Genomic DNA, 26,954 nt, shown 5'->3' with positions numbered 1-26,954 from the left:
AAGTGTAATCAGTTGATTGTGGTCAGGTGCTGCTTGTTTTAGCACAAACTTCATTGGTTAAACTGTCTGTGCTCGACTGGTAGGAACAAAATCCAGGACCCACAGCGGCCCTTGAGGACAGGTTTGGACACCCATGCATTAGAGTAATGGGGAAAAAAAACAGTGTAATTTACCGAAAATACTGGCAACCACAGCTGCCAGTACATTTACAATGTAATATACACTCACCGGACACTATATTAGGTACACCATGCTAGCAATGGGTTGGACCCCCTTTTGCCTTCAGAACTGCCTCAATTCTTCGTGGCATAGATTCAACAAGGTGTTGGAAGCATTCCTCAGAGAGCTTGGTCCATATTGACATGATGGCATAACACGGTGCAGATTTGTCGGCTGCACATCCATGATGCGAATCTCCCGTTCCACCACATCCCAAAGATGCTCTATTGGATTGAGATCTGGTGACTGAGGAGGTCATTTGAGTACAGTGAACTCATTGTCATGTTCAAGAAACCAGTCTGAGATGATTCCAGCTTTATGACATGATGCATTATCCTGCTGAAAATAGCCATCAGAAGTTGGGTACATTGTGGTCATAAAGGGATGGACATGGTCAGCAACAATACTCAGGTAGGCTGTGGCGTTCCAACGATGCTCAATTGGTACCAAGGGGCCCAAAGAGTGCCAAGAAAATATTCCCCACACCATTACACCACCACCACCAGCCTGAACTGTTGATACAAGGCAGGATGGATCCAGGCTTTCATGTTGTTGATGCCAAATTCTGACCCTACCATCCGAATGTCGCAGCAGAAATCGAGACTCATCAGACCAGTCAACGTTTTTCCAATCTTCTATTGTCCAATTTCGATGAGCTTGTGCCTCAGTTTCCTGTTCTTAGCTAAAAGGAATGGCACCCGGCGTGGTCTTCTGCTGCTGTAGCCCATCTGCCTCAAAGTTCGATGTACTGTGTGTTCAGAGATGCTCTTCTGCCTACCTTGGTTGTAACGGGTGGTTATTTGAGTCACTGTTGCCTTTCTATCAGCTCGAACCAGTCTGGCCATTCTCCTTTGACCTCTGGCATCAACCAGGCATTTCCACCCACAGAACTGCCACTCACTGGATATTTTTTCTTTTTCGGACCACTCTTTGTAAACCCTAGAGATGGTTGTGCGTGAAAATCCCAGTAGATCAGCAGTTTCTGAAATACTCAGACCAGCCCTTCTGGCACCAACAACCATGCCACGTTCAAACTCACTCAAATCTCCTTTCTTCCCCATATTGATGCTCCGTTTGAACTGCAGGAGATTGTCTTAAACCATGTGTACATGCCTAAATGCACTGAGTTGCCGCCATGTGAGTGGCTGATTAGAAATTAAGTGTTAACGAGCAGCTGGACAAGTGTACCTAATAAAGTGGCCGGTGAGTGTATATGGTAAACTACTAATAACCACTGGTGCCTTGACAGTGTGCAAGGAGTCATGAAATATGGAGACTATCAAAATGTTTTGTGCCAGTCATGGGTGTTCCATTGACCTAAAACATACCTCAAATAGCACCAAGGAATGGTTGGAGATCAGTGCCCAGTGCCAGAAAAAAGAATGAGGTCTACAAAGAAAAGAACACAGTGCCTGTAGTCAAACATGGTGGAGGTTGGGGGTTGTTTTGCTGCCTCTGGCATTGGGCGCCTTGACAGTGTGCAAGGAGTAGGAGTGGGAACATCTTGGTACCTCACGATACGATACGATTTGCGATACAAAGCTCACGATAACGATGATCTGACGATATGGCGATACAGCGATTATGGATACATTGGTCAGGAAATCTTTCTAGGATATTCTACAAACAACTAAACAACAGAAAAACAAACTTCTAGTGTGAATTGGAATTAGTTTATCACTAGTAGACGTCCAATCCATTTGAACTGGGAGGGTGGCAGCGAATGCTGCCATCCCTCCCACTTCAAACTGATTGAACGTCTATGGCTGTCAGTGGCAGTCAATGCCAGGCAATTAGGTAATTTTGAGGCATTTAAGGTCTCACTGGAACAGCACCAAACAAAAGTTCCAGCATCATCACCTTGTCCAACGCAGATTCTTGACTCTTCACAAGGTGATGATGCTGGAACTTTTGTTTGGTGCCATTCCAGTGAGATTTACAAAGATGACCGCCTGAAGAAGACATCAAAATTCCCCCACTCATTGATGTTAGGGGGCTGCATGTCAGGCAAAGGCACTGGGGAGATGGCTGTCGTTAAATCTTCAATAAATGCACAAGTTTACATTGAAATTTTGGACAGCTTTCTTATCCCTTCAATTGAAAATATGTTTGTCATTTTCCAAGATGACAATGCATCATGCCACAGAGCTAAAACTGTTAAAGCATTCCTTGGAGAAAGACCTATCCAGTCAATGTCATGGCATGCAAATAGCCCTTGACACCTTTTTAAAACAATATCTCGATTCTTGGCAGGAGCATATCGATAACCTTTGGGGATACAAAGTATCACGATATATCACCATTTCGATATTTTGTCACATCCCTAGCAAGGAGTCATGAAATATGGAGACTATCAAAACGTTTTGGGCCGGAATGTAGGGTGTATTGTCAGAAAACTGGGTCTGCGTTAGAGGTCATGGGTGTTCCAAAAGGACATTGACCCAAAACATACCTCAAATAGCACCAATAAATGGTTGACAAAGCGCTGGAGAATTCTGTGGTGGCCATCTATTAGTCCGGATTGAAATCATATTGAACACTCTGGAGAGATCTCAAAATTGTTGTTGCAAGAAGGCACCCTTCAAATCTGAGAGACCTGGAACAGTTCAGAAAAGGAGAGTGGTCCAAAATTTCATCTGAGAGGTGCACAAAACTTGTTGATGGCTATATGAAGCGATTTCTTTCTGTTATTTCTTCTAAATGATGTGCAACCAAATATTGAGTTGAGGGTGCCAACACTTTTGTCCAGCCCATTTTTTGGCATTCTGTGTAAAATTGTGTACATTTTGGCTTTTCTCTTTAGCTTTTTTTGTGTTTTTCCAATGCACATCCAATATATGAACACATTCATACTGAAAACATTTGTAATTGCATTAATTTCTGTGAGAAATGCTGCATTTTCTGGAAAAATTCCAGGGATGCCAATAATTTCATCCATGACAGTATATGATGGTCATAAAATGATTTGCATGTCATTTAATCTTGCCAAAGTTTAGCTGAGTGAGCCTTCTTTAAAATTTATTTTCACAAGCAGTTCTGTTAACACTGCTAACACTAGAGGAAAGTTGTAATCCTCAGTTAACAGTATACTTGTTAGTTTGTCTTTTTTAATTGGCCATACGCTGCAGGGCCTGGCGAGCCAAGAAACAGCTTGTTCTTTCAGTGTGTGAAACAATAACATTTGTGTTTGACTATTGTTACTCTAGCTAAGCAGTCACAATTGGGATTATCAGATAATTAATGCCTGGCTGAGTGTGTCTTTAAAGTTTTATTTTGAAAAAATCAAAATGAACTTTTTAAAATTCCTGGGAGCTGTGTATGCATTTTTTTTGTTAGCCAACACGCTAAGTAGCAAGGACATTGCTTTTGGTCATTGTGTAATTGGTGTGTTGGTAATCATAACATGATATCGGTCATAAAATAGAAGGTGTATCAAATCACCTACTTTTCTCTTAACTTTTAATCCCTTGATGTCTGAATTTATATTTAACTCATATACTGGAAGACTGGATCGTTGCCGGACCCCCAGTCTACTGTAATTATCGGACTATAAACAGCTACTTTTCCCCCTCATTTTTAATCCTGCGGTTTATAATACAGTGCATCTTATTTGTTGATTTATATGTGTTAATAGGTAACACTTTCTTTGACCGTGGCGTCATAAGACTGCCATAAGACCGTCATAATTGTGACATGACACTATCATTGGCATTAATAACATTATGAATTGTGTAACTAACTCTGATTATGTCCAGCTCTGATCTTTACATCCATTCAAAAGTGAGATAATTTGCCAGATGGCACATAATGACAGATGTCATTAAGTGTCCCCTGTAAAATTATGTCACTAACTTCATTTATGTCCAGCTTGGATCTTTTACATCTAGTCAAAAGTCAGATAATTTGCCGGATGACACAAAATGATATCTGTCATAAGCATTCATTAATGCTCATGGCAGTGTCATGTCATAATTATGATGGTCTTATGACAGTCTTATGGCGCCACTGTTAAATAAAGTGTTACAAAATACCTTAACTAGCAAATAATAAAACAACTGGAACAGTAACTGAAGAAATAATTAGCACAGAACATGAGTTTGTTATTTACATCTGTTGCGCTGCAATGCATGTTGGGAGGCATGTTTGACGACAAGAGTGTTGACAGCAGTTGACAGCAGAGGTTGACTGTCTCCCCCAAGGGAGTAGTAATGGCCAAATGAAGTGTCTTGAAGCAATGAAGCTTTGCAGCCAATTGGTTAAAAGCTCCATTTCTTCAAGACGCTTCATTTGGCCGTGGTGGTTCATTTGATCTTATGATGCCGCTGTCAAATATAGAGTTACCGGTTAATATCGTTTGATGTAAATATCCCATAATACAGTGAGGACAGCTGCAGCTTGTAGTCCAATGTGGCTTTTCTATGAACAAATGCAGTTTTCCTGTCAAATTTGGTGGGTCACTGCTTATAGCCAGGTGCGCCTTATAGTCTGAAAACTGCGGTAATTGGATTAGACGTCGATCGCGTCAATAGCAGCCAATGACTTAACAAATGTACATCAAAAAGCATTTGGGGAATACAAGTACCGTAATTTTCGGATCACAAGCTGCTACTTTTTTCCCCTCCTCATTTTGAATCCTATGACTTATAGTCCAGCATGGCTGATTTGCTGATTTATTTGGGTTCATAGGTAACATTTTATTTGACAGCAGCGTCATAAGACTGCCATAAGAACGTTATAATTATGACATGACCCTGTCATGAGTATTAATGAATGCTTATGACAGATGTCATTAAGTGTCATCTGGCAAATTTTGTCACTAACTCCATTTATCCATCTCTCCATTTATGTGTAGCTCGGATCTTTTACATCCATTCAAAAGTGAGATAATTTGCCAGATACCAATAAATGGTATCTGTCATAAGCATTCATGAATGCTCATGACAGTGTCATGTCACAATTATGACCGTCTTACGCTGTCGAATGAGGTGTTAGCATCTTTTGTTGTCAAATTTGGTGGGTGGCAGTTTATAGTCAGGTGCGTCTTATAGTCCAAAAATTACGGTACATAAAAATAATTCATTTGTAATTTAACATAAAAAAAAAGGAAAATCCTTAATTAAAAGAACATAAAAATATAAACAATAAAAACAAGTAGAAAATAGGAAAATATATATATTTTTTAAAACTAATCTTTTTTTTAAATATGAGAAATAAATCAAATGAAGGAAATTATTCATATATTCCTCCATTATATCTTTTTATTTATTTATTTTATTAAATATATTTTTTTGATTACATTTATTTACTTTTTTGTTAAATCCTTTAATGACTTTTGTTTGTTTTTCGGAGTTTCTCATTTTTAGCTTTATTTTTCAATTTAAAATGTCTTTACTTTTTATTTATTTTTTTTATCAATACTCTTTTTATGTATTTATGTATTGCTCCAACGCTTTATTTGTTAAATGTAAATTCAAATATCAAGAGGTTAAAAATATATCCTCTTTATCAGGTATGCAAAACTTACATACCTTAATTTTTGGGCTATAAACCGCTACTTTTTTCCCCTAATTTTGAATCCTATGGCTTAAAGTCCAGTGCGGCTTTTTTCTTGGGTTTTTTGGGTTAATAGGTAACACTTTATTTGACCTCACCGTCATAAGTCATTAGTCAAGTGCGGCTTATCTATGAACAAATGGTGCACATTATAGTCCGAAAATTACGGTACCGGTATGTTTCTTGAGTTAAAAAAAACATCAGTTTTGTTTCATTTGTTTGTTTTTTATGCAACAGCACACACTCCAAGTTCAAGTACCACTCGTCATTTCATCCTGCACATCATAGTTTTAATGATGTACTGTACTGAGTAGTGTGTCCAATTCAAAATAGATCTGTTGGTAAATTCAAAGTTAGAGCAAAGTAGTAGGAGGGAGGAAATGAGATGTAATTGAAATTAGTGATGGACCAGATTCTGTCAATTCTCAGAGGAGTTTGTGTATCACCCACTGAGCGTTGGTGTGCGTCTCCATGTACCTGAACGCACCAGGGTGAGACAAGCTCTCCTACCTTAAATATGAAACCTACCTGTCTGCCTCCTCGCTCCAGGCTGAAATGGCTAGTTAGCATATGTAGCACCACCCGTGCATATTTACCCCGTGTCGCTTTGTGTGTATGTGGGCACGTGTACTTGTGCTTGGGTGTGCAGGCCTCATCTCAAGTCTCACCGGAGACTTGTTGTCTAAGATTAATGAAGGTCACCAGAATCCTCCAAAGTATTCTGATAATTAAGGCTTTGTTTATCAAAAACAAGTTATATTAAGAGTAAAAAGATTCATGGTAATTATTCATAATCTTAACAATTCAAGTGTAGCCACCTCATTTGTGCCTTTAATTCTTCTTGTTAATGTTTTGCATAAATCTGCATAATTACTTGAGTTGCCTGTTGTATTTTTGACAGCTACTCAGTTCGTGTGCACTAAAGGGTATCAAATGTGCTGCGCCCTGCATACTTAAAAAGTGGCTGCATGGTTAGAGCTGCACGGCATATTTCAGCCATCAAACTGGCTGCGCGTGGCTGAAATGTGCACAGAAAATCGGGTGTTTTCGATCAAACTCACTAAATGAATGCTTCTGGTTGTCATGATTAAAATGAAGCCTTTGTCCCCAGAATCTCACTTTAAAATACAGACAAAAAAAGCTGCAATGAAAAGATGCCCATGCCGTTATGATTCATGGTAACTCAGTGTTTTTCCCTCCTCTTGCTTTCAGATGCGTAAACTCTGGGACATCGACACAGTTGTCATCTTTTTGAAACACCGCCACAATGGATTTGAAATGATATGGATGATGAGGATGTTCACATCCCAATCAGGTGAATGATATATAGGTATTACAATAGTTTGTATGTATGCATCCTAATTTTTAAGGTACCGAACGCTACTATCGTGCAAGTAAATCAAGTTCATTGCATTCTTAATTGGATTCAAATCAGGTGATTGCCTAGGCCGGGGGTCGGCAACATAGGCAGAGTTTGACTTTTGGGGCCGTGGGGGCACAACATGTCGATGACCCCGAAATGCAGTGTCATCAATAAAATTAACTTACAAGAATATTTATAATAATAAGTTGCAAATGAGCGTTTTTTTTTTTTGTTTCTCATCATTTTTGAGGGGAATTCTAAATCAGGCTGCATAGGAGAGCTATAATTTTTGCTAACATCGTCATCCATTGAAAATGGTACGCCCGCCGGTGGTGGCTCTGTTGTACAATTAGCGTCTTTAGTGGGGCAAATTGAAACTCCACTCACTATTTTGGCGGGGCTCTCTGGAATTTCATGGTGCACATTTTCAACCCTTTGTTATTGCACAGTAGTTGTTGTTGCTTTTGAAAGCTTAGGTTTGAAAAAATTGTGTATATCCATCAGTCACATGATCTGTTCGAAAAATAATTTTTACCCATTATCAAACCCTTTTTTTGTTCAATTCATTCATTTTTGTTGTTTGTTTTATTGATTTACAACTTTTATAGACAATATTTTACCCGAAAACTCTTGATTTTAATATATAGGAAAGTCAATAACATACAATGACACTTTTCGGTCACCAAGGGGGGCCATGCCAAAGGGAACCACGTATAGAAAGACGTGTAGTTCTTAAAAGATAAACGTTATTTTGAGTTAAAACAATTTGATATTAAAACCCCTCTTGAGCAGCAAAAGCAAAATGAACAGGAAAGACATGATGAGACGAGACGAGAGTAGGACAATTCCTATGTTCTGCCAAAATTTGATACACCGGCGAAATGTTCTTCAAGAGGCGAATTTAATGCCCAAAGTACTACTACTATGTGCTTTCAGCTTGTTTTGTTTAGATTCACACTGACAGAACATACTAAAGATGCCTTAAGAAAATACTTAAACATAGCAATGTCAAATAAGGGTGGTTTAAATAGCTATGTGACTAATGTGGTCAACAGATCAACAATCTGCTTTACAGCTACCACAAGAAAACACAATACTTAAAAGTATGAGAAGGAAACACATGCTAAAGGTATTTTGAGGCAATGAAAAGGTAATAAAAGACTCAATAAAAACACAAAAAGGCAGAACACTGGTAGTGTTCGCATACCTGTCAAGCTGAGGCCGTTGGCAATCTTACAAATAGTGACGTATGCCCTTACAAATTGGTGACTAATCTTACAAGGTTGTATATAGCGTGCAATATAAAAAAACAACAACTCAATTTTCAAAATAATATGGATTTATTGGTAATATTGTTACGTATAACCTGGTGCAGTCATAGAACAATCACTATCTTCAGCTATATCATGATTACTAAAATTTAACAATGACTTTTGTTATAATTGTATGTAGCACTTTTGGCAATTTCTATCATGTCTGATGGCTGCACTTCATGGCACTTCAGCTCGCAATTCAGTTTGACTTGAAGGTAGTTCATTAGAGTGTCCAATTATAAATTGAAAAGGTCAATTGATAAAATCAACTTACTGATGCAATCTTTGAGTCAGGGAACATTTCTTTTGCTAATTCTGAGAAGTGATCAGCAATAGTTGCTGGCAAATTGTGTTCGGCAACAAATTGGCAGAATAAAATCTCAGCTTTCGTCACTTTTCATTCTGCAGACTTCATCTTTATGACTAGTGTTGTTAATCTTACTTTTAAAAAGTAATTAATTACACTTACGAATTACCGTATTGGCCCGAATATAAGATGAATAATATAAGTGTTTTTTGCATTGAAATAACACTGAAAAAGAGGGGGTCCTCTTATATTCGCGGTCAAGACATTATACCCATTCACGACGCTAGATGGCGCCAAATATCATTGAAGCAATGTTCTGTCATGACAAATCTCAGCTACTCTCCCCATTCACGACGCTAGATGGCGCCAGATATCATTGAAGCGATGTTCTGTCATGACAACTCTCTGCTACTCTTAAGTTTAACCAGTTTGCATTATTTTATTTCAATGTTTTTCCTTATTCAGATTTGTTTCAAGACAACAGTTACAGTTAGACTTCACTTTGCAGTTATTAATGCAGTTATTGCAATTTTGTTGTTTTATCACAATAGATTGGTTTATTTACATTTCAAAAAACAGAAGCTATTTCTTTACGAATGTGATTGCACTTTAGTTTACATATTTAAATGTTCAGATATTAATATTTGAACGAGGCAAAATAACATGCTTTTTCTCTCAAATATATTGTTATAATCATTTGTTTTGGATGTACTGTAATTATTTTCTGTATAAAAATTAATTTGGTGTTCCAAAAAGTGTTTTTTTCAAACTTGAGTCTTGAAAAAGAGGGGGTCGTCTTAAAACCAGGGCTGTCTTATATTCGGGCCAATACAGTACTTCTCCCAAAAAGTAATTGAGTCAGTAACTCAGTTACCTGAATCTAAGAGAAATTAGTTACTTGGCAAAGCAAAGTAACTTGTGTTACCTTTCATGTTTTTTTTTTTCCTTCATTTTTTCAAAAAAACAAAAACAAAAAAACATAGTAACCTTTGCTATGTTTGTAAGTCATTCAATGTTGTCAATCAACTGTTGAAATTGTTGAAATTGCTCCTGTCTTTGCATTAGTTCCCTTCCGTCTACTTTCGACATGTGAAAGTTTTAAAACTGTTTCATCATTTAAAAATAGATTCAAGTCAAGATTTTGCCGATTTAGGAGTATTTTAGATAAAAAGTTACTTAGGTTCGCTAGGAAGGTTCACTACAACCGAGCCTTTCTGAGAAGTCTACTGCTTTAAGATGGCGGCTGTTTGCTAATGCTGCCGAGTCTGTCATTTCGCATGTAGTTCTATATGCATGTGATATCTAGGCGTAGATTGTAGGCTGTCGGCTACAGTCAGGAAATACTGGAGCCATGTAGCCTAGCATCGCGTTTGCTACAGCGTCACAACAAACACTCTTCTCTCTCCGTGTCTCTGACTTTTCTCGGGTCATTCAACCAACATAGTAATGCATAGTAACGCACATTGACTCGTTGCCGAAACGGTGACCAAATTCGAACGGAGAAAAAAAACGTAATGCACGAAAAACATACAGATTTTGAACGTACGGCGTACACATTTAAAAATCAGTGTTCACTTGTAAAAATTACGCCGAAACTGTACCACTTCACAGGTGTGTGTTCGTCTAGTGACAGTGAGAAACTACGTCATAACCCGAGCGTTCATTGCGCGCATAAAACATGGCGCCCTCCGTAGATCAAAATTTTTTTAATGTATTTTTAATAACATATTTTAGTAAAAGAGAACAATTGCGGCTTATTAGAGCCGACTAGTCTTTAAGTCCGAGGTTCCCTTTAAGACCTTTTAAGAAAACATGAATGAAAGTACATTAATCTGTGTTTCAGTACATTCAAATTTATGCAAAATGTCTTCATATTTGCATGCAAAGTGTTGGCTAAAGCATCTGCGCATACTAAGTCACACTTCTCTGCGTACTCAGTCCTCCATGCAGGCCTCTTGCTCCTGTTCAGAGAGCCATGTGGCTCACATTTAATTGAAAGTGTCTGAGCAGGTAAAGTTAACAATGAGAGTGACTCATAGGAGGAGAGGTAAAGGCACAAAGAGAGAGAGAATAAAAACAAAAAGTCTCAACTTTCTTTAATTATGTTTACCCAAGAGGCTTTGCGTCCTCATCTAAATAGCATAAACATCTGGCCATGGCACGCCACAAGCATGGCGGCAGTAGTCAAGCAAATCTTGTGGAAAATAATGAAATTAGATCCCTGGTGCTGTGACAGTGGAAGGGCAGAAGACATTCACTCCATGTTAATAAAATTGCCATGAATGAGTGACTACAATTAGGAAATTGTCTGTGGCAGTGGTGAACTTTTGCAACTCACCAATGTTTGCATCATTCGATTAAGGGAGCAATTTAGACTTGTTTATTTGTGCCTACTGCAGCTTTTATTAATTGTGACCTGTCAGTGATTTGCCTGCGATTAAACCAGTCACATCTAATGCGGCTGATAGTGTGGGATGGATTGGTGGACAGTATTTTGATGATTATAAATTTTGTTGTTGTTTGTCACATCTTTATCCTGCCAGTGAATCTGTCAAATTGGAAATGGATTATAAATGTTTATCAATTCAAGTATTTGTGAATGAAGAAACATATATCTGGTCCTAATCCACAACTTGGAATAGAGCAATGATATGCTGTATGTGAGTATTTACTCACTTTTCTTAGTGCCAGGAAGTTAAAAGCGTCAAACGTATTTACTATAGTTCTGTGGTATCCAAGTCCGGTCTTCGAGAGCCCCTTTCCAGCTTGTTTTCCATGTCTCTCTCCTTTAATACACCTGAGTCAAATTAGAGGTGCACGATAATTATCAGTCCGATAATTATCGGTCCGATATTAGGAATTATGACGTCATCCCAATAAATCCAATAACAATATATATTATCGGGCCTATTAATATTAATTTTAGCACGGTGTCGGTGGATTGGGATGTGTGCGTTTGTTTCCACTCCTGTTATGCCAGTATGCAAAGTTTTGTTACTGTTCTAGAGGTCATATTTTTCCATCACTAAGTGATAAACTTTACTATACTTAGCAAATGTTTGCATTTTACAGTGTTATGTTTACAAGTTCTTGAGAGGCCTTGTGGTTATTAATAGCTTTGCTGTCCTATAATTGCCAGGTTAAGAAAGTTGTTTCATGGACCAAGACCACAAAAGTCTCCTTTCCTATTGCACCGAATGTTTTATCTGCTGACAAAGCACAATATTCAAATCCACCACTCGTATTTTTTACCTACAGGTGTTCAAAAATTCAGATGAATATTCATTTAAAAAAATATATATATAATTATCGGTTATTGTATCGGTATCGGCTTTGAGGAACAGGAATTTATCGATATCGGTTTCAAAAAATGGATATCGTGCACCCCTAAATCAAATGATCGGTGCATCAGCAAGTTCTGCTGGAGCCTGATAACGATCCTGATTATTTGAGTCAGGTGTGTTGGAGAAGGGAGACATGGAAAACAAGCTGAATAGGGGCTCATGAGGACTAGAGTTGGATACCGCGTCTATTGTGCAATGTGTTTATTGTTCATTGTTGCACAAGATATCAGCGAATTTTCCTTTTTCAAGACGTAGGGGGCATTGTAATAACTGCGTAAAGAATTTTAGGCTAGGTTCATACCGCAGATGTCACGGTTCGCGGGCAGGCAGGCAGTGTGGACCCAAAATGCAGGGAAACAAAAACGCAGCAAGGCAGGTGACGGTGAACTCAAAAAATGTTTTAATAAAAACAAACAAAAACAAAAAGTGCAACCAAAAGGACTGGGGATCAAAAAGGCAATGTTCAAACAAAACTTACTTAATCGGAGGGACTGGTAGACAAGGGCTTGGACAGGACTTGACATCGACATTGACGCAACAAGGAGTGAACAGAAACTTGGAGTTTATATACACACACCGAGACAAGGGGTAACGAGACAACGAGGAACAGATGGGTGACACGGGAGGATTCAGATTGGAGGATACACAAGGAGCAAGCACAACAGGTGAAATCAATGGGCAATCACAGGGACACACTAGGAGGGAACCAACGCAAAATCTAACGGCACGTCTTAATGGACAAATCCAATTTTTTGTCATATCTGTTTTTTTGGCGTGCCCGTTCAGACTGCTTTTGTACATTGAGTCTGTTCAAGTATCACGCATGCGCACTAATTCGCAGTCCGAGATGCGCTGAAGAAACTGACCCGCATGCGCAGTAGCATCAAAACAAATGACCGCACATGCTGGCTCAACGTCATTCAAAGGTGATCATATTTTGATTCCCAAAAACAGGACACAGATAACAGACATAAATAATCCCCGTTTAGTCTTTTATTCAAAGTTTATATGGATCGATAGCATGCACGCTCTGTCCGTGCATGACACAAACACATACGGACAGTTTGCCCCGACTCTCGGCTGTGTAAGCAATCTTGAAATATTGCTCAAAAGAAGCAGAGAGAAAACCAAGCATTCTCAGGCTTATTCTCAACCTTTTTAATTTTTTTATGACTGCTGTTTTCTCCAAAAGCAGTGTTCAAGGTAAGCTAGGCGCTAATGCACAGCTGCACCGCTACCGTAGAGCCCTGTAACTCTCGCTCTTTGATGACGTAATTGCTGCATGAATTCCAATTTGGGAGACTTGACTGTTTAGACCTCGGTGACATGCTGGAAAAATGTAGCCCAGATCGAATTTAAACCACGAACAAAAGTGACCCAGATCGGATTTGAAATGGTCCACTTCTATGCGACTTTTCACATTCAGACCGTCAAGTTGATGCCTTACTCGAGTCGGAAAAACACAAAAAAAATCAGATTCGTGCATTAAGACTTGTGGTATGAACCTAGCCTTATTAGTTTCGCAAGAAGGTGAATAGGTTTTTGTTGTTATGTATGAATTACATTACCACACAATCGCACATCAAGGTACCATTTAGCTTAGCAAGTAGAGGTATGAGAGTTCTTTTTCAAGTGTCCTAGAGCTCACGGAACTTTAAAAAAGGGCATTTATCAAGGTTTCATCGGCCTTGATTTGTGTATATTTGTCTGCCAAAACAGTCTGATAGCACAAGTACGCCTGCCCTTCTGCTATAGGATTTTTTGTTGACATCAGCGCGATGGTTCTCTGAAAATACGACAAATCTCTATTTTGGGACCCGCCCAAATGCACTCAAGACTTTCCGCTCCATCCCAAATGACCGCCGCCGCTCACTTTCGCCGAGAAGTACCCTCCCAACTACACAATGAATGGGTTGCCGCTGAACTCTTCACACAAGGCTGCCGCTGGTTTGAAACGGCCTTTAGGGTTTACATAAGAATGTAAGCAAGAAAATCAAAGAACAAATACTGTATAGACAGAACTGGTCACACTCAACATGCATGTTTTTGAAATGTGGGAGGAAGTTTGAGTACTACAAGAAAACCCACACATGCCTGCTCATGCTACAGTTTGTTTGTTTGTTTTTTTTTTTTTTTAACTCTGATCTGTTTGACTGTGGAGAAGATACTTCACCATGCCACCTATTGATAGCTACACTAAAGTATTTATAACACTGAAGGATACAGGATCTGATTTAAATTTACAAAGTTTCAGAACCCCTAAAAATTGATAAGCAATTGATGACTGTTATGCTTCTGTTTGAGCAATTTTGAGCAAGGTTGACATGAAGACAGAAAAATACAATATAAAGTCCAACTAAATAGATTATACTAAATATAGATAATGTATTATGATCATGGCATCTAGACAGAAAAATGAACTGGAAAACCTCCTTATGAAAACAGTATTACCATTACCATTATGGTGCTTTGGAATAAATCCCATTAAATGTTCTTTCTCATTATCATCTTAACACTGTAGGTCTAGTGCTCACCCATTTCCAGTTCACTCAAAAAATGTGAAGTACTATTCCCCTAGCCTCCTTTGCCGCCTAGATTGGAGCTGTGTTTACTTTCCCGCCTCATGCAGGCAAAGGAAGGGATTACATTGAGGAAATGAGTTGTCATTTCAGGAGGTAATAATGGATTTCAGCCTGAGAGCTCGACAAATACAAGACAGGGAGAGCAGAAAGGCTTGAGCCTGGGTACCCAGGTGGAGAGCCAGTATATACATTGTGCATGTTTATAGACAACCTTATATAGATGCACGCACAGACACACATCCAAACACACATGCGGGCACCCCAACTGGTTGTCTGTACAAATACATCACATCCAATGAGGCGGCAGCAGTGATAGATCCTACTGTGGCGCCTGGTTGGGGGCAGGATATCCCACAACAAGACATCCTCAATCTTCAAAGTTGGTTCAGTTGGAGGTAAAGGTTTCCATCTCTGTTGTCAGATTGCTTCTGTCCTTTAACTGCTGCTATATTAACAGAACACCATGTTTTATCTCTTTTCTTGGCTGCCCTCAAGTTAATTTTATGCTGACTTGAAATAGCTATTTGGTGTTTGGCTGGAGTAAGGAAAAGTTCCGCTCTTGCCTCCCGAAGAAGATGAGGCTTTCCTGGCCTCACTTATCATTCTGGAAACAATGACCTTTGGACTATACAATAAGCTGTCAGTAGCATTAAAACCATAAACATAAAACATGAGTCAGAATTTCATCCCCTATTCTGAATTCCCAGAACTCCTGTTTGTAACACAGAAACTGTTTCCCCCCCCCGTACTCTAGTGACCTGCGTCCTGGCAAGGGAAATTAAAAATATACTGTTTTTAATTATCATAGAAGGTGTTTGAAGAGCACAGGTGTCTAACTCATTTTTGCCGGGGGCCACCAAATTTATTTCTGGTTTCCTTTGGAGGGCCAATATGTCTGTCAATTAGGGCTGCCACAACAACTAATCAACAACTATTTTAATTTTCATTCTAATAAATTATGTTTAAATTCCTTTTAGGGCTGTCAAACGATCAACATTTTTAATCGAGTTAATCACAGCTTAAAGATTAATTAATAATAATTAATCGCAATTCAAACCATCTCTAAAATATGCCATATTTTTCTGTAAATTATTGTTGGAATGGAAAGATAAGACACAAGACGGATATATATATATATATATATATATATATATATATATATATATATATATATATATATATATATATATATATATATATTAGGGTTGCTCAGATCATATTTTTTGCTCCATATCCGATCCCGATCGTTATAGTTTGAGTATCTGCCGACCCCGATATTTCCCGATCTGATTGTTTTTTTTTTTTGCTCCCGATTCAATTCCAATCATTCGATAATTTTTCCCAATCATATACATTTTGGCAATGCATTAAGTAAAAAATGAATAAAACTCGGACGAATATATACATTCAACATACAGTACATAAGTACTGTATTTGTTTATTATGACAATAAATCCTCAAGATGGCATTTACATTATTAACATTCTTTCTGTGAGAGGGATCCACGGATAGAAAGACTTGTGACTTTGTATATTGTGACTAAATATTGCCATCTAGTGTATTTGTTGAGCTTTCAGTAAATGATACTGAAGGCCCTGCCCAATGCATGATGGGAAGTGGAACCATGACAAGTGAAACCACGACTGTGCGTAGTGCTACCAATTCATATATATTCTCTGCGATGGGCTTAAACTTAAGGTGTTAAGAAAAAGATCAATTGCTACCTTGCTTCCCCACATTGCTTCCCATAATATTTCTAAACGTATGGAGCGGGATTGTAAGGCTTTAGCCAATTAAAATAAGGCTCCAAAGGCTGCTAAAATTCACTCTACTCATTTAACGCTGCCTATTAGCACTCTACATAGGCAAAACGGCGCCATTACAGATAGAGCGCGACAATACGTGAGTAGGTCGTGCAGCGCATGCATTAATTGCTTTAAATATATTAAAGTACTTTTTAAAAAAAAGTAATTACCGCCGTTATTGGGATAAATTTGATAACCCTACCTTAAGCCTAAACTAAAGACTCTGGATAAGTGTAACATAATATGTCTGTACCGTAAAATATAATTAGAAAACGATTTAATTAAAAAATATATATATATTAAAAAAAGGCATGGCCGATATTTTTTTGCTGATTCCGATACTTTGAAAATGACGTAATCGGACCCGATCGATCGGCACATCTCTAATATTTTTTCATGGGACAACACTGACGAAATGACACTTTCACACAATGAAAAGTAGTCCGTGTGCAGCTTATATAATACCATTATTTTCTCCTCAAAACAACTTAATATATAGCCATTAATATCTAAACCCCTGGCAACAAAAGTGAGTTCACCCCTTAGAAACTACGTACATCCCTTAATATCCAAATTGAGTACTGCTTGTCATTTTCCCTCTAGCAAGCCCGCAAACAGTTTGCTGAAAACATGTCAACAAAGCACATGGAATACTGGAACCATGTCCTATGGTCTGATGAGACGGGCGGGCTTTCTTGTGTACCGTCTTCAGAAGAGGCTTCCAGCCATGCACACCAATTGATGTAGAGTGGGGCGTATGGCCTGAGCACTAACAGGCTGACCCCCACCTCTTCAATCTCTGCAGCAATGCTAACAGCACTCCTGTAATGAGTCACATGATATTTTGGAGTCATCAACAGCCGTTAACAGCACTCCAATCCATTGCCAATCCTCCCAGCTTAGATAAATTGGACCGGATCGGACCCCTAGCGTGCCCGCGGGCCATACGCTTGACACCCCTGTGTAGTCCATGCATTGATTTGTGCTTTGAATGAGTGTCCAAATATCTAGTGGCGTGTTTGCCTCCTTGCACAAATATGCATGGGTGTGTGTGGTGAGACAGATGGGTAATAGCCCCAGTGCAGAAAGCGAGGCCCTGTGTAACGTGCAGCCCTGATTGCAGACCTGATTACCTGCCATATGCTAGCTGAAGGGTTGTGGGCCAGACCAAATGAGAACAGTATGCAAACGTTAAAGCAGCGTTTTTATAGCACAGTCATTATGCTCTCGCTTTGGCAAATGAAAATGAGCGTGGCAGGGAGGGAAAATAATGAAGTCATAAAAATCGGACGGGTCACACTGCGTGGTCGCTATTGGTGCCACCTCCTGGCTCTAATCCCATTGGCTTGAGGGAAAGGGGGAAGGGATCTTGTAAAGATGGCAGTAAAATGAAGGTTGTGCCACAGAGTTTCTCTCATCTATTGGAAAGCGTTCCAGAATGTTGAGAAGACTGTTGTTGAAAACAAACTTTTCTAGCTTGTGCTGAAATTACCTTTACTTTTAGAGTGAGCAGGAAACACAACATTGTGTATGTGTGTGTTCTTGAGATGTGATTATGCTCCTATTAGCCTCTGCATTCTCCATTATGCATGCAGCGTAGGGCTAAACTGACCTTGTAAGATGATCATTGACTCTCCTTAGAAAACACTTGTTATCCCAGGATTAACACATGCACCAATTACTACCTGTTCACCACATGAGCTCAGGAAATAAAGCATTTCCTATTAGCCTTCTCTAAGACAAGCCTCCAGCCTGTCTGTGCTCACAAGAGGTAACGTACCAAATACGAACATATACAGTGTATCACAAAAGTGAGTACACCCCTCGCATTTCTGCAGATATTTAAGTATATCTTTTCATGGGACAACACTGACAAAGTGACACTTTGACAATGAAAAGTTGTCTGTGTGCATCTTATATAATGGAGTTAATTTATTTTCCCCTCAAAATAACTCACAATATAGTCATTAAAGGGTATTAAAACACTAAGGGGCTGTGAGATATCAATAGAACCGTTATGCGGCAAGATAACAAATATTAATAAAGTTAACAAAAACATAAATCGCATTCATGAGCAACTATCGAAAATAGATCGAAAATTACGAACATTTCCGAAAGTATTCCGGAAACATCCAAATGGGGAGGGGACGTCATAACAAGGAAACAAAAGCTCGAGGCAGGTGCCATCGTTGTTTATCGACGAGAGAGTTGCGTTCGTGTTTTATCAAAAAAACGCTAAAATGGTTCAAACCTGTCATGCTATGTGGTTTACAAATAGCCATTTGTCACAATGTAGTACCCATGAGTTCCCGAACGCGAGATAAAGAGCTGGACTGAGTAAAGTTCATCAATGCTAAGAGGGCTAATTTTGCAGACCCAGCCTCCGGCACGGTTTTGTGTGGTGCGCATTTTACACCTGAAAGCTATACGAACTATAGACAAATGAAATCAGGATTTCCTAAGAAATGGCTGCTGAAAGCAGATGCGGTGCCCACCTACACGTGCAGCCACCTAAATGTCCCGAGACATCAAGAAAGAGGACCATGACTGGCTCTGATGAGACCACCCCACCACCCCAGGCAAAGCAAAGGAGGGAAATGGCCAGAGTGAGTACTCTTTTATAATAAAAAACATATCACGTATTGGATATAGGATTTGACACACGTATAAATTATCGCTCGTAAAATATATAGAACACATCCTCAAATCCCATTCATATTTGTGTTGGTTGGCAGAGCGAAAACTGATGATAGCACAATAAATGATAATTATTCTATACTAGGGCTGTCAAACGATTAAAATTTTTAATCGAGTTAATTACACCTTAAAAATTAATTAATCGTAATTAATCGCAATTAATAGCAATTCAAACCATCTATAAAATATGCCATATTTTTCTGTAAATTATTGTTGGAATGGAAAGATAAGATAAGATGGATATATACATTCTAGAGCAGGGCGGTAAACCGAAAATTTACCGTCACCGAAATTCTTAACGATGACCGACGTAATTTTGACCATGTCAGTAAATTCGGTAAATTAATAAAACAAGAAAATATAGTCTTTTCATCCCACTTTGATTCTGTGTTGTTCGTCTATGTTCATTCCCCTTTAAGAAAGCAGTGAATGTGCTTACGTAGGGAGTCACGTGATTATCAGGAAGCCAATCAAACAAAAGCCCGGTAAGCTAACGCTAGCAGCTAACGCTACAAGCAAAACGTGATGGAGTGTGGCTTAAGGGAGGTTCACCAAACTTTCAACCGACATTTAGTAGACTCTTGGTGGCATCCAGACGGGCTTTCACCCGCTGTCCTCCTTTGTTCTCACGATTTCCGGAGATGGTGCTTTCAGTGCTTTCTACTGGTAGCGAGGCTAACGCTAGCTAGCGGCTAACACTACAAATGAACGTTATGGAGTCGGATAGCGGCTCTAACATTGTCGAAACGGCTGAACTTAATGAGTGGATTGGGCACGGACTGCATCTAGCAATTACTATGTGGCGTTATTTTGTATCTGCCTGTGTGTGATTCCTCTGATAGCTTTTGTGATGGTAAAGCATTCAGCATAAAGTACAATCCAACGGCAAAACTTATAATGACCGAGAAATGGCCCCAGCTATTTTTATTGTGCGTGCATTTATTAAAAAATGCACTGGGGGAGAAAAAACCCTTAAACCATAAAGTAAACACTTGTATTTAATAATTATGTCACAGCAGCCATTAACAATAAGTTGTCTTTTTGAAGTGTACTGTTCAAGCTGCAAGTCATTTGTGTTACAATTACATGTTTGCACAGGCATATTGATTTTGACAATGTACATTGTTCAAGTCATACACGCTGTTATAAATGTTCATACTTGAATTCTTATTGCTTACAATACATTTTTATAAACTTAATGTTTAGACTGCATGTACAATTGTTAAATACAGTATATCAAATTGAATGCTGGTAAATAAATCAACAAGAAATAGTTAATCTGTATTTCATGCATTGATTCAGATTTTCAAATTATATAACAGTCCGCTTGGGCGAATTTATCGGCATTTATCGTTATCGAGATAAATCTGCTCAATTTAGCGTGATACATGTTTAAGGCCATATCGCCCAGCCCTAATACATTCAACATACGGTACATAAGGACTGTATTTGTTTATTATAACAATAAATCAACAAGATGGCATTAACATTATTAACATTCTGTTAAAGCGATCCATGGATAGAAAGACTTGTAGTTCTTAAAAATGAATATTAGTACAAGTTATAGAAATGTTATATTAAAACGCCTCTTAATGTTTTCGTTTTAATAAAATTTGTAAAATTTTCAATCAAAAAATAAATTAGTAGCCCTATTCTGTCCTCAATGTGTGTGAGTACACAAATTGACAGATAGCGAACATAAGTTCCAAAAAGAAATCAGACGGTGTGGCAAAGTTGCATGGGCTTTACTGAAGTCATCTCTTTTTGACAGGAGCACGTTTCTTGTATTTTTGTAAAACTGAAAATAACAAGGCAATGTGTCAATAACTTGCATAAATCACAAAATAACATAAAATGTACACACACGTGTCCATTTGAGCAGTAGCACTAGCGAATTAGCTCACAAGCATCTAACAATGTAACTGCATTTCACCATATATTTGAACACATTCAAATACACATCATCAATAACTATCTAATGCTCATGAATATAAACAAAGGAGGAATATAACTCACAAGCGATGCATGTATTAGACACAAACAGTGTGATGGGGCTATGAGAACTGCCACTGAATGCTGGATGCGGACGTTAGCTGGTCTGAATAGCACTGTCTATTAGTGTGAGTTCGCGTCGACATATAATTACGTCAGAAAAGCGCGCCGAAACTCAAATAATCAGCTGCACTGAATCGCCAGCAGAGGGAGACATTACGCCACATAACATATGCAAGTCACACCCAAGCGCCAGCAGAGGGCGGAAAAACTCCATAAAACACAATTAACAAGTTGGCCTTTCACTGTACTGACATTTAAATCTGTCTGAGCGGGCCTAGTGCGTTAATTGCGTCAAATATTTTAACGTGATTAATTTAAAAAATTAATTAACGCCCGTTAACGCGATAATTTTGACAGCCCTATTCTATACATTACTTTATTTTGCGGTCACGGTGTATCAGCTTCACAAAAAGATGTGCAAAACAAACCATTCGGTGTTTCTGTTGCCGCCGGTGTTTCATCAGTGTGATTGCTCCCCTCAATGATCCTTTCATTAGGCTGCATTGGCTTTCGTTTGGGCTGAAATTGATAACCCAAAACACCAAAGAAAGGTTCATAACTCTCCTCGTCACCATTAGAAGAATGTTCGTTACGTCGGATTCGTCGCTGCAACTAGGAACAAAATTGTCCGCCATCATCGCCGCCATTCAGTACCAAGCACTGAGCCGTTTTTTTTCTTATAGTGACGTCATGCACACAATATGCTAGATTTCCGGCATTTTGGGGGCGGGTCGTTTTAGCTTGACAATCGACCCAATTTCTATCATTTTCTTTGTGTTGCGATGTGTGTAATTGCACGCATGATATGAATTCAAAAGGCATGCGTTTATGGATGAATGATGGAATATTAGCATTTCCCCAGGTCTTGTCATACACTTTAATATTTAAACCCTGGCAACAAAAGTGAGTAAGCCCCTTTGAAAAAACGTACATCCTTAAATGTCCAAACTGAGTACTGCTTGTCATTTTCCCTCCAAAATGTCATGTGACTCATTACAGGCGTGCTGTCAGCATTGCTACAGAGATTGAAGAGGTGGGGGGTCAGCCTGTTAGTGCTCAGACTATACGACACACTCTACATCAAATTGGTGTGCATGGCTGTCACCCCAGGAGGAAGCCTCTTTTGAAGACGGTCCACAAGAAAGCCCGCCCGTCTCATCAGACCATAGGACATGGTTCCAGTAATCCATGTGCTTTGTTGACATGTCTTCAGCTGTTTGCGGGCTTTCTTTTCAAGGGTCTGTTTTAATACACTAAAAGTTTTTTTTTTTTTTTTTTTTGAATGACCAAAAATATTGTAGTAACTTGCCTATAAAAGACGAGATTAGTGTTGGGTGAACTCAGATTTGTTTGCAATCAGCTTTTTTGATTACTTGATTCTGTAGCACTCCAAGAATGGCAACAGGAATAAAAAATACAGAGTAAAACAATTTCTATCAATTCCCTCAGTTCAATAGCACCTAACGTAACACTTTAATTTCCAAAGACAAGATGGTTTTACCTAATCGACTCAGCCATTAAAACAAAGAATTTTAGCAAACAACTAAATATATCAGAATATAACCCTGGGATTTGTACATTCTTTTGATGTGTTTATATGCCGAGAAATCTGTTCTATATTTGTTTTTACATTTAAGTTGTAACGGGAAGTTAGACTGCATATTAGCTCAGCGTTATGAATCTTGGTTGCCCTCGAACCATGAATGTCAGCCTGGTGCTTGGTCGGGTCGCTGAACCTATTTCACCAAGCTGAGACTTGGCAACGTAGATCGGGTCAGATGAGTTCTACAACCTGTTAGTCACTTAATTTGACTTTTCTTGCCAAGGGCTCACCATCAATTTCCTCCTGTTTCCATCCATCAGGAGAAAAGGGGATCTTGTGCATAATCCTGAAGCCCATTGTGGCCTACTTAGTGGGAAGAGAACATGTCTTTCCAACTGGTCGTGCCTTTGTATGTGGGTCAGCTTCATTCAAATTCTCTTTCATTCCAGCTCCTCTTCCGACACTGTGGCCGATCATTAGCTGTAATATAGGTCACCCCAGGCTTTGTGAGGCTCTAGCCCCATTTGCATTCTTGATTCAAATGTAGCACTCACGGTGACTGTAGGTAGTGAGGAAGTGGGAGGCTTGGGGAAAGGTGGCATCAGAAGTTAAGGCGAAGCTTTTATCACTTTTGATTAAAGGACGGGGTCAATCTGGATACATGCTTAAAAGGCTCAGGGTGTTTTCCCAGTGGTGGAAAGATGAAACTTCTATAGATGCAAGGTTGACTTGTACAGTAGGTACACCATTACTTCTTTTCTTTATTGAGATTAAAAGATAGGGGATCACATCCCATGTTTGAACTTGAGCTTTCATACGTTTGTCGTGTTAATGAATACAAATGACCATACATGGATAGGCTTACCCTTGAAATATGCTGTTAACAATCTTTGTAGAAAATAAAATTTATCCAGAAAACAAAACAAGATGTCTCTTGATGGCCCTACCATTCACATATAAAGACATGGCATGACACTTATATTATTTTTTTTTGCTGACATTTACCGTTTTACTCCAATTGCCATGCATATTATGGGTTTATTTCAGTGGGCATCCAAACCTGGGCTTTCATTTACAACTTTTAATGTTGTGCCATTATATCACCGTAATCAAGGAAACATAATTTTCCAAAAGTTTAGTATGCTGAACCACAAGGACCTATTGACAGTACATCACACACACACTCCCCATGCACCTTGCAAATTGCAGGTTCTCTCCTTAATTGTTATTGGAGATGTTATCATGAAGCGGATGCAGCCCTTGCTTTAGAGCATGCCTGTGAATATTCTCATTCATCCAGGTCATTTCATTCTCAGGGCATTGAATTGATCGCAACCAGGGCCGGCCCAGCCTATACGCAGACTATGCAGCTGCTTAGGGCCCCTGACCACTAGGGGGCTCCCAATCTGGCAATTGTTTAATTTATATTCTGTTTACTACAGCTTGCTTTCTTTGACTTTTGGGAGTTTTGATACTTGATTACAAGCTTGAAAAAAATAAAAGTTCTTCCTTAATTTCTTTCTTTCCTCTTTTAGAAAAAGGTTTGGCGCTATCTACTGTAAGTACTGACAATCATTTGGGGGGAAATGTTTGAAGTATGCAGTGCAACAAAATCTGATTAATATACAAAATATGGACGTATGGGTTGGATTGCATGTATGGGTTTCACAGTACACTGTGACGAAATGGTGGGCCAAAAATATGGGCCCCTTTGCATTATTTTGCGTAGGGCCCCCAAATGGCCTGGGCCGGCCCTGATCGCAACTGCACTTTTCTGGTCGTCTGGTTGTTTCACCTCTTAGTAGTAGGTTTGATAGGTCATGCAGCAAGGCTTAGTTAGAGGAAAGCACGAAGTGTAGCACGTGAACATTTTCGAAACGTCACAAGCACCTTTTTTTGTTAATTCAAGTTCCGCTATCATGAAATTTATTTGGCGAATTGTTCAGACATCAAATTTTTGAAATAGTACTCAACCAAGATGTCTGACATCACAAAATATTACATAATAATTAGGGCTGTCAAAATTATTGCGTTAACCGAAGGTAATTAATTTTTTAAATTAATCACGTTAAAATATTTGACGCATTTAACGCACATGCCCCGCTCAAGCAGATTAAAATGACAGCGAAGTGTCATTTCCACTTGTTAATTGTGTTTTTTGGTGTTTTGTCACCCTCTGCTGGCGCTTGGGTGCGACTGATTTTATGGGTTTCAGCACCATAATTATTATTGACATCAACAATGGCGAGCTACTAGTTTCTTTTTTGATTGAACATTTTACAAACTTTATTAAAACGAAAACATTAAGAGGGGTTTTAATATAAAATTTCTATAACTTGTACTAATATTTATCTTTTAAGAACTACAAGTCTTTCTATCCATGGATTGCTTTAACAGAATGTTAATAATGTTAATCCCATCTTGTTGATTTATTGTTATAATAAACAAATACAGTACTTATGTACAGTATGTTGAATGTATATATCCGTCTTGTGTCATAGCTTTCCATTCCAACAATAATTTACAGAAATAAATGGCATATTTTATACATATATATGGTTTGAATTCCGATTAATTCCGATTAATTAATTTTTAAGCTGTGATTAACTCGATTAAAAATTTCAATCGTTTGACAGCCCTAACAATAATCCCTTTATCATTACCGTTATCGTAAATATCTACTTGGGGGATCTCCCACTTACAAGTATCAGTATAATATGGAAAGATTCCTTTTCAATAATTTTGTGTTTAATATTACATTTGGCCTCCTCATCCTCTCATCTGTCACATCTGGAATTCCCCACTTCTTTTAAAACTTCTGCCATCACTCCAATTCTCAAGAAACCTGGTGCCGACTGCTCAAATTTCAACAACTTCTGTCCCGTATCCAACCTACCTTTCATATCTAAAATCCTTGAAAAAACTGTTGCGTTTCAACTCCATTCTCACCTATCCCACAATAACCTCTATGAACAGTTCCAGTCTGGCTTTTGTCCACTCCACGGCACTGAAACAGCACCTGTTAAAATAACCAATGACCTCCTCATGGCAGCTGACTCTGGATTCCTCACCATCCTCATCCTCCAGGACCTATCTTCAGCCTTTTGATAACATCAGTCACGCCACCCTCCTCCACCGTTTATCCAGCACTGGCATCACCCACACCCCGTTGAACTGGTTCTCATCCAACCTCTCTGAACGCACTAACTATATACATCAGACCAAAGCACACATCTGGCCAAAGCACACGGTCCCAGTTGAAGCCTGGGACCGTGTGCTTTGGTCAGATGAGACCAAGATTGAGCTTTTTGGAACCAAACACTCTAAGTGGGTCTGGCGTCCCACGAAAGATGCGCATGCTGAAAAGCACCTCATACCCACTGTGAAGTAAGGGGGTGGGTCAGTGATGCTGTGGGGCTGCTTTGCTTCCAAAGGCCCTGGGAACCTTGTTAGGGTGCATGGCATCATGAATGCTTTGAAATACCAGGACATTTTAAATCAAAATCTGTTGCCCTCTGCCCGAAAGCTGGATTGGTCGTCACTGGGTCTTTCAGCAAGACAATGACCCTAAACATATGGCTAAATCCACACAGAAATGGTTCACCAGACACAAAATCAAGCTCCCCCCATGGCCATCTCAGTCCCCAGACCTTGTTTTGTTGGCAAAAGGGGGTCGCACAAAGTATTAACACCAAGGGTGCTAATAATTTCCCCCACTGAATACATGCACTTGAATTGACGGTTGGATTTTTCTCTTTTTTTCCATTAAGGTCCCATATTATTTGAATTAAAAAATAATATTAGAAACATTAGAAGCTAAAAATCACATCTTAACCAGGGGACTGGAGGGCACTGTATCTCTTTCCAATGCTAAATCTGAATAAATCCATTGAACATACAATTTAGGGGGGCTCTACCGTGAAAAACGAGGGATCACTGTATTCACTTATTATTCACTTATATGTTTTGCTGTGTTTGCCTGTATTCATCCCATTAATGTGTGAACATTCAATAAAAATATTAGAAAAAAAAGCAAAACCACAACAATGATTTCGAGTTGAAAAAAAAGCTGCAATAATTACTTACAGTATGTATCCATACTGATCACATGAGCAAGTTGTTGAGAAAATATGATTGGAGCACAGAGTCACACATGCAGTGAAGGTTTGAACA

The sequence above is a fragment of the Corythoichthys intestinalis genome, chromosome 10, assembly GCF_030265065.1.
Source record: "Corythoichthys intestinalis isolate RoL2023-P3 chromosome 10, ASM3026506v1, whole genome shotgun sequence".
Classification (NCBI taxonomy): domain Eukaryota; kingdom Metazoa; phylum Chordata; class Actinopteri; order Syngnathiformes; family Syngnathidae; genus Corythoichthys; species Corythoichthys intestinalis.
The sequence above is the reverse complement of the archived record's forward strand: the minus strand, read 5'-3'. Positions refer to the sequence as shown.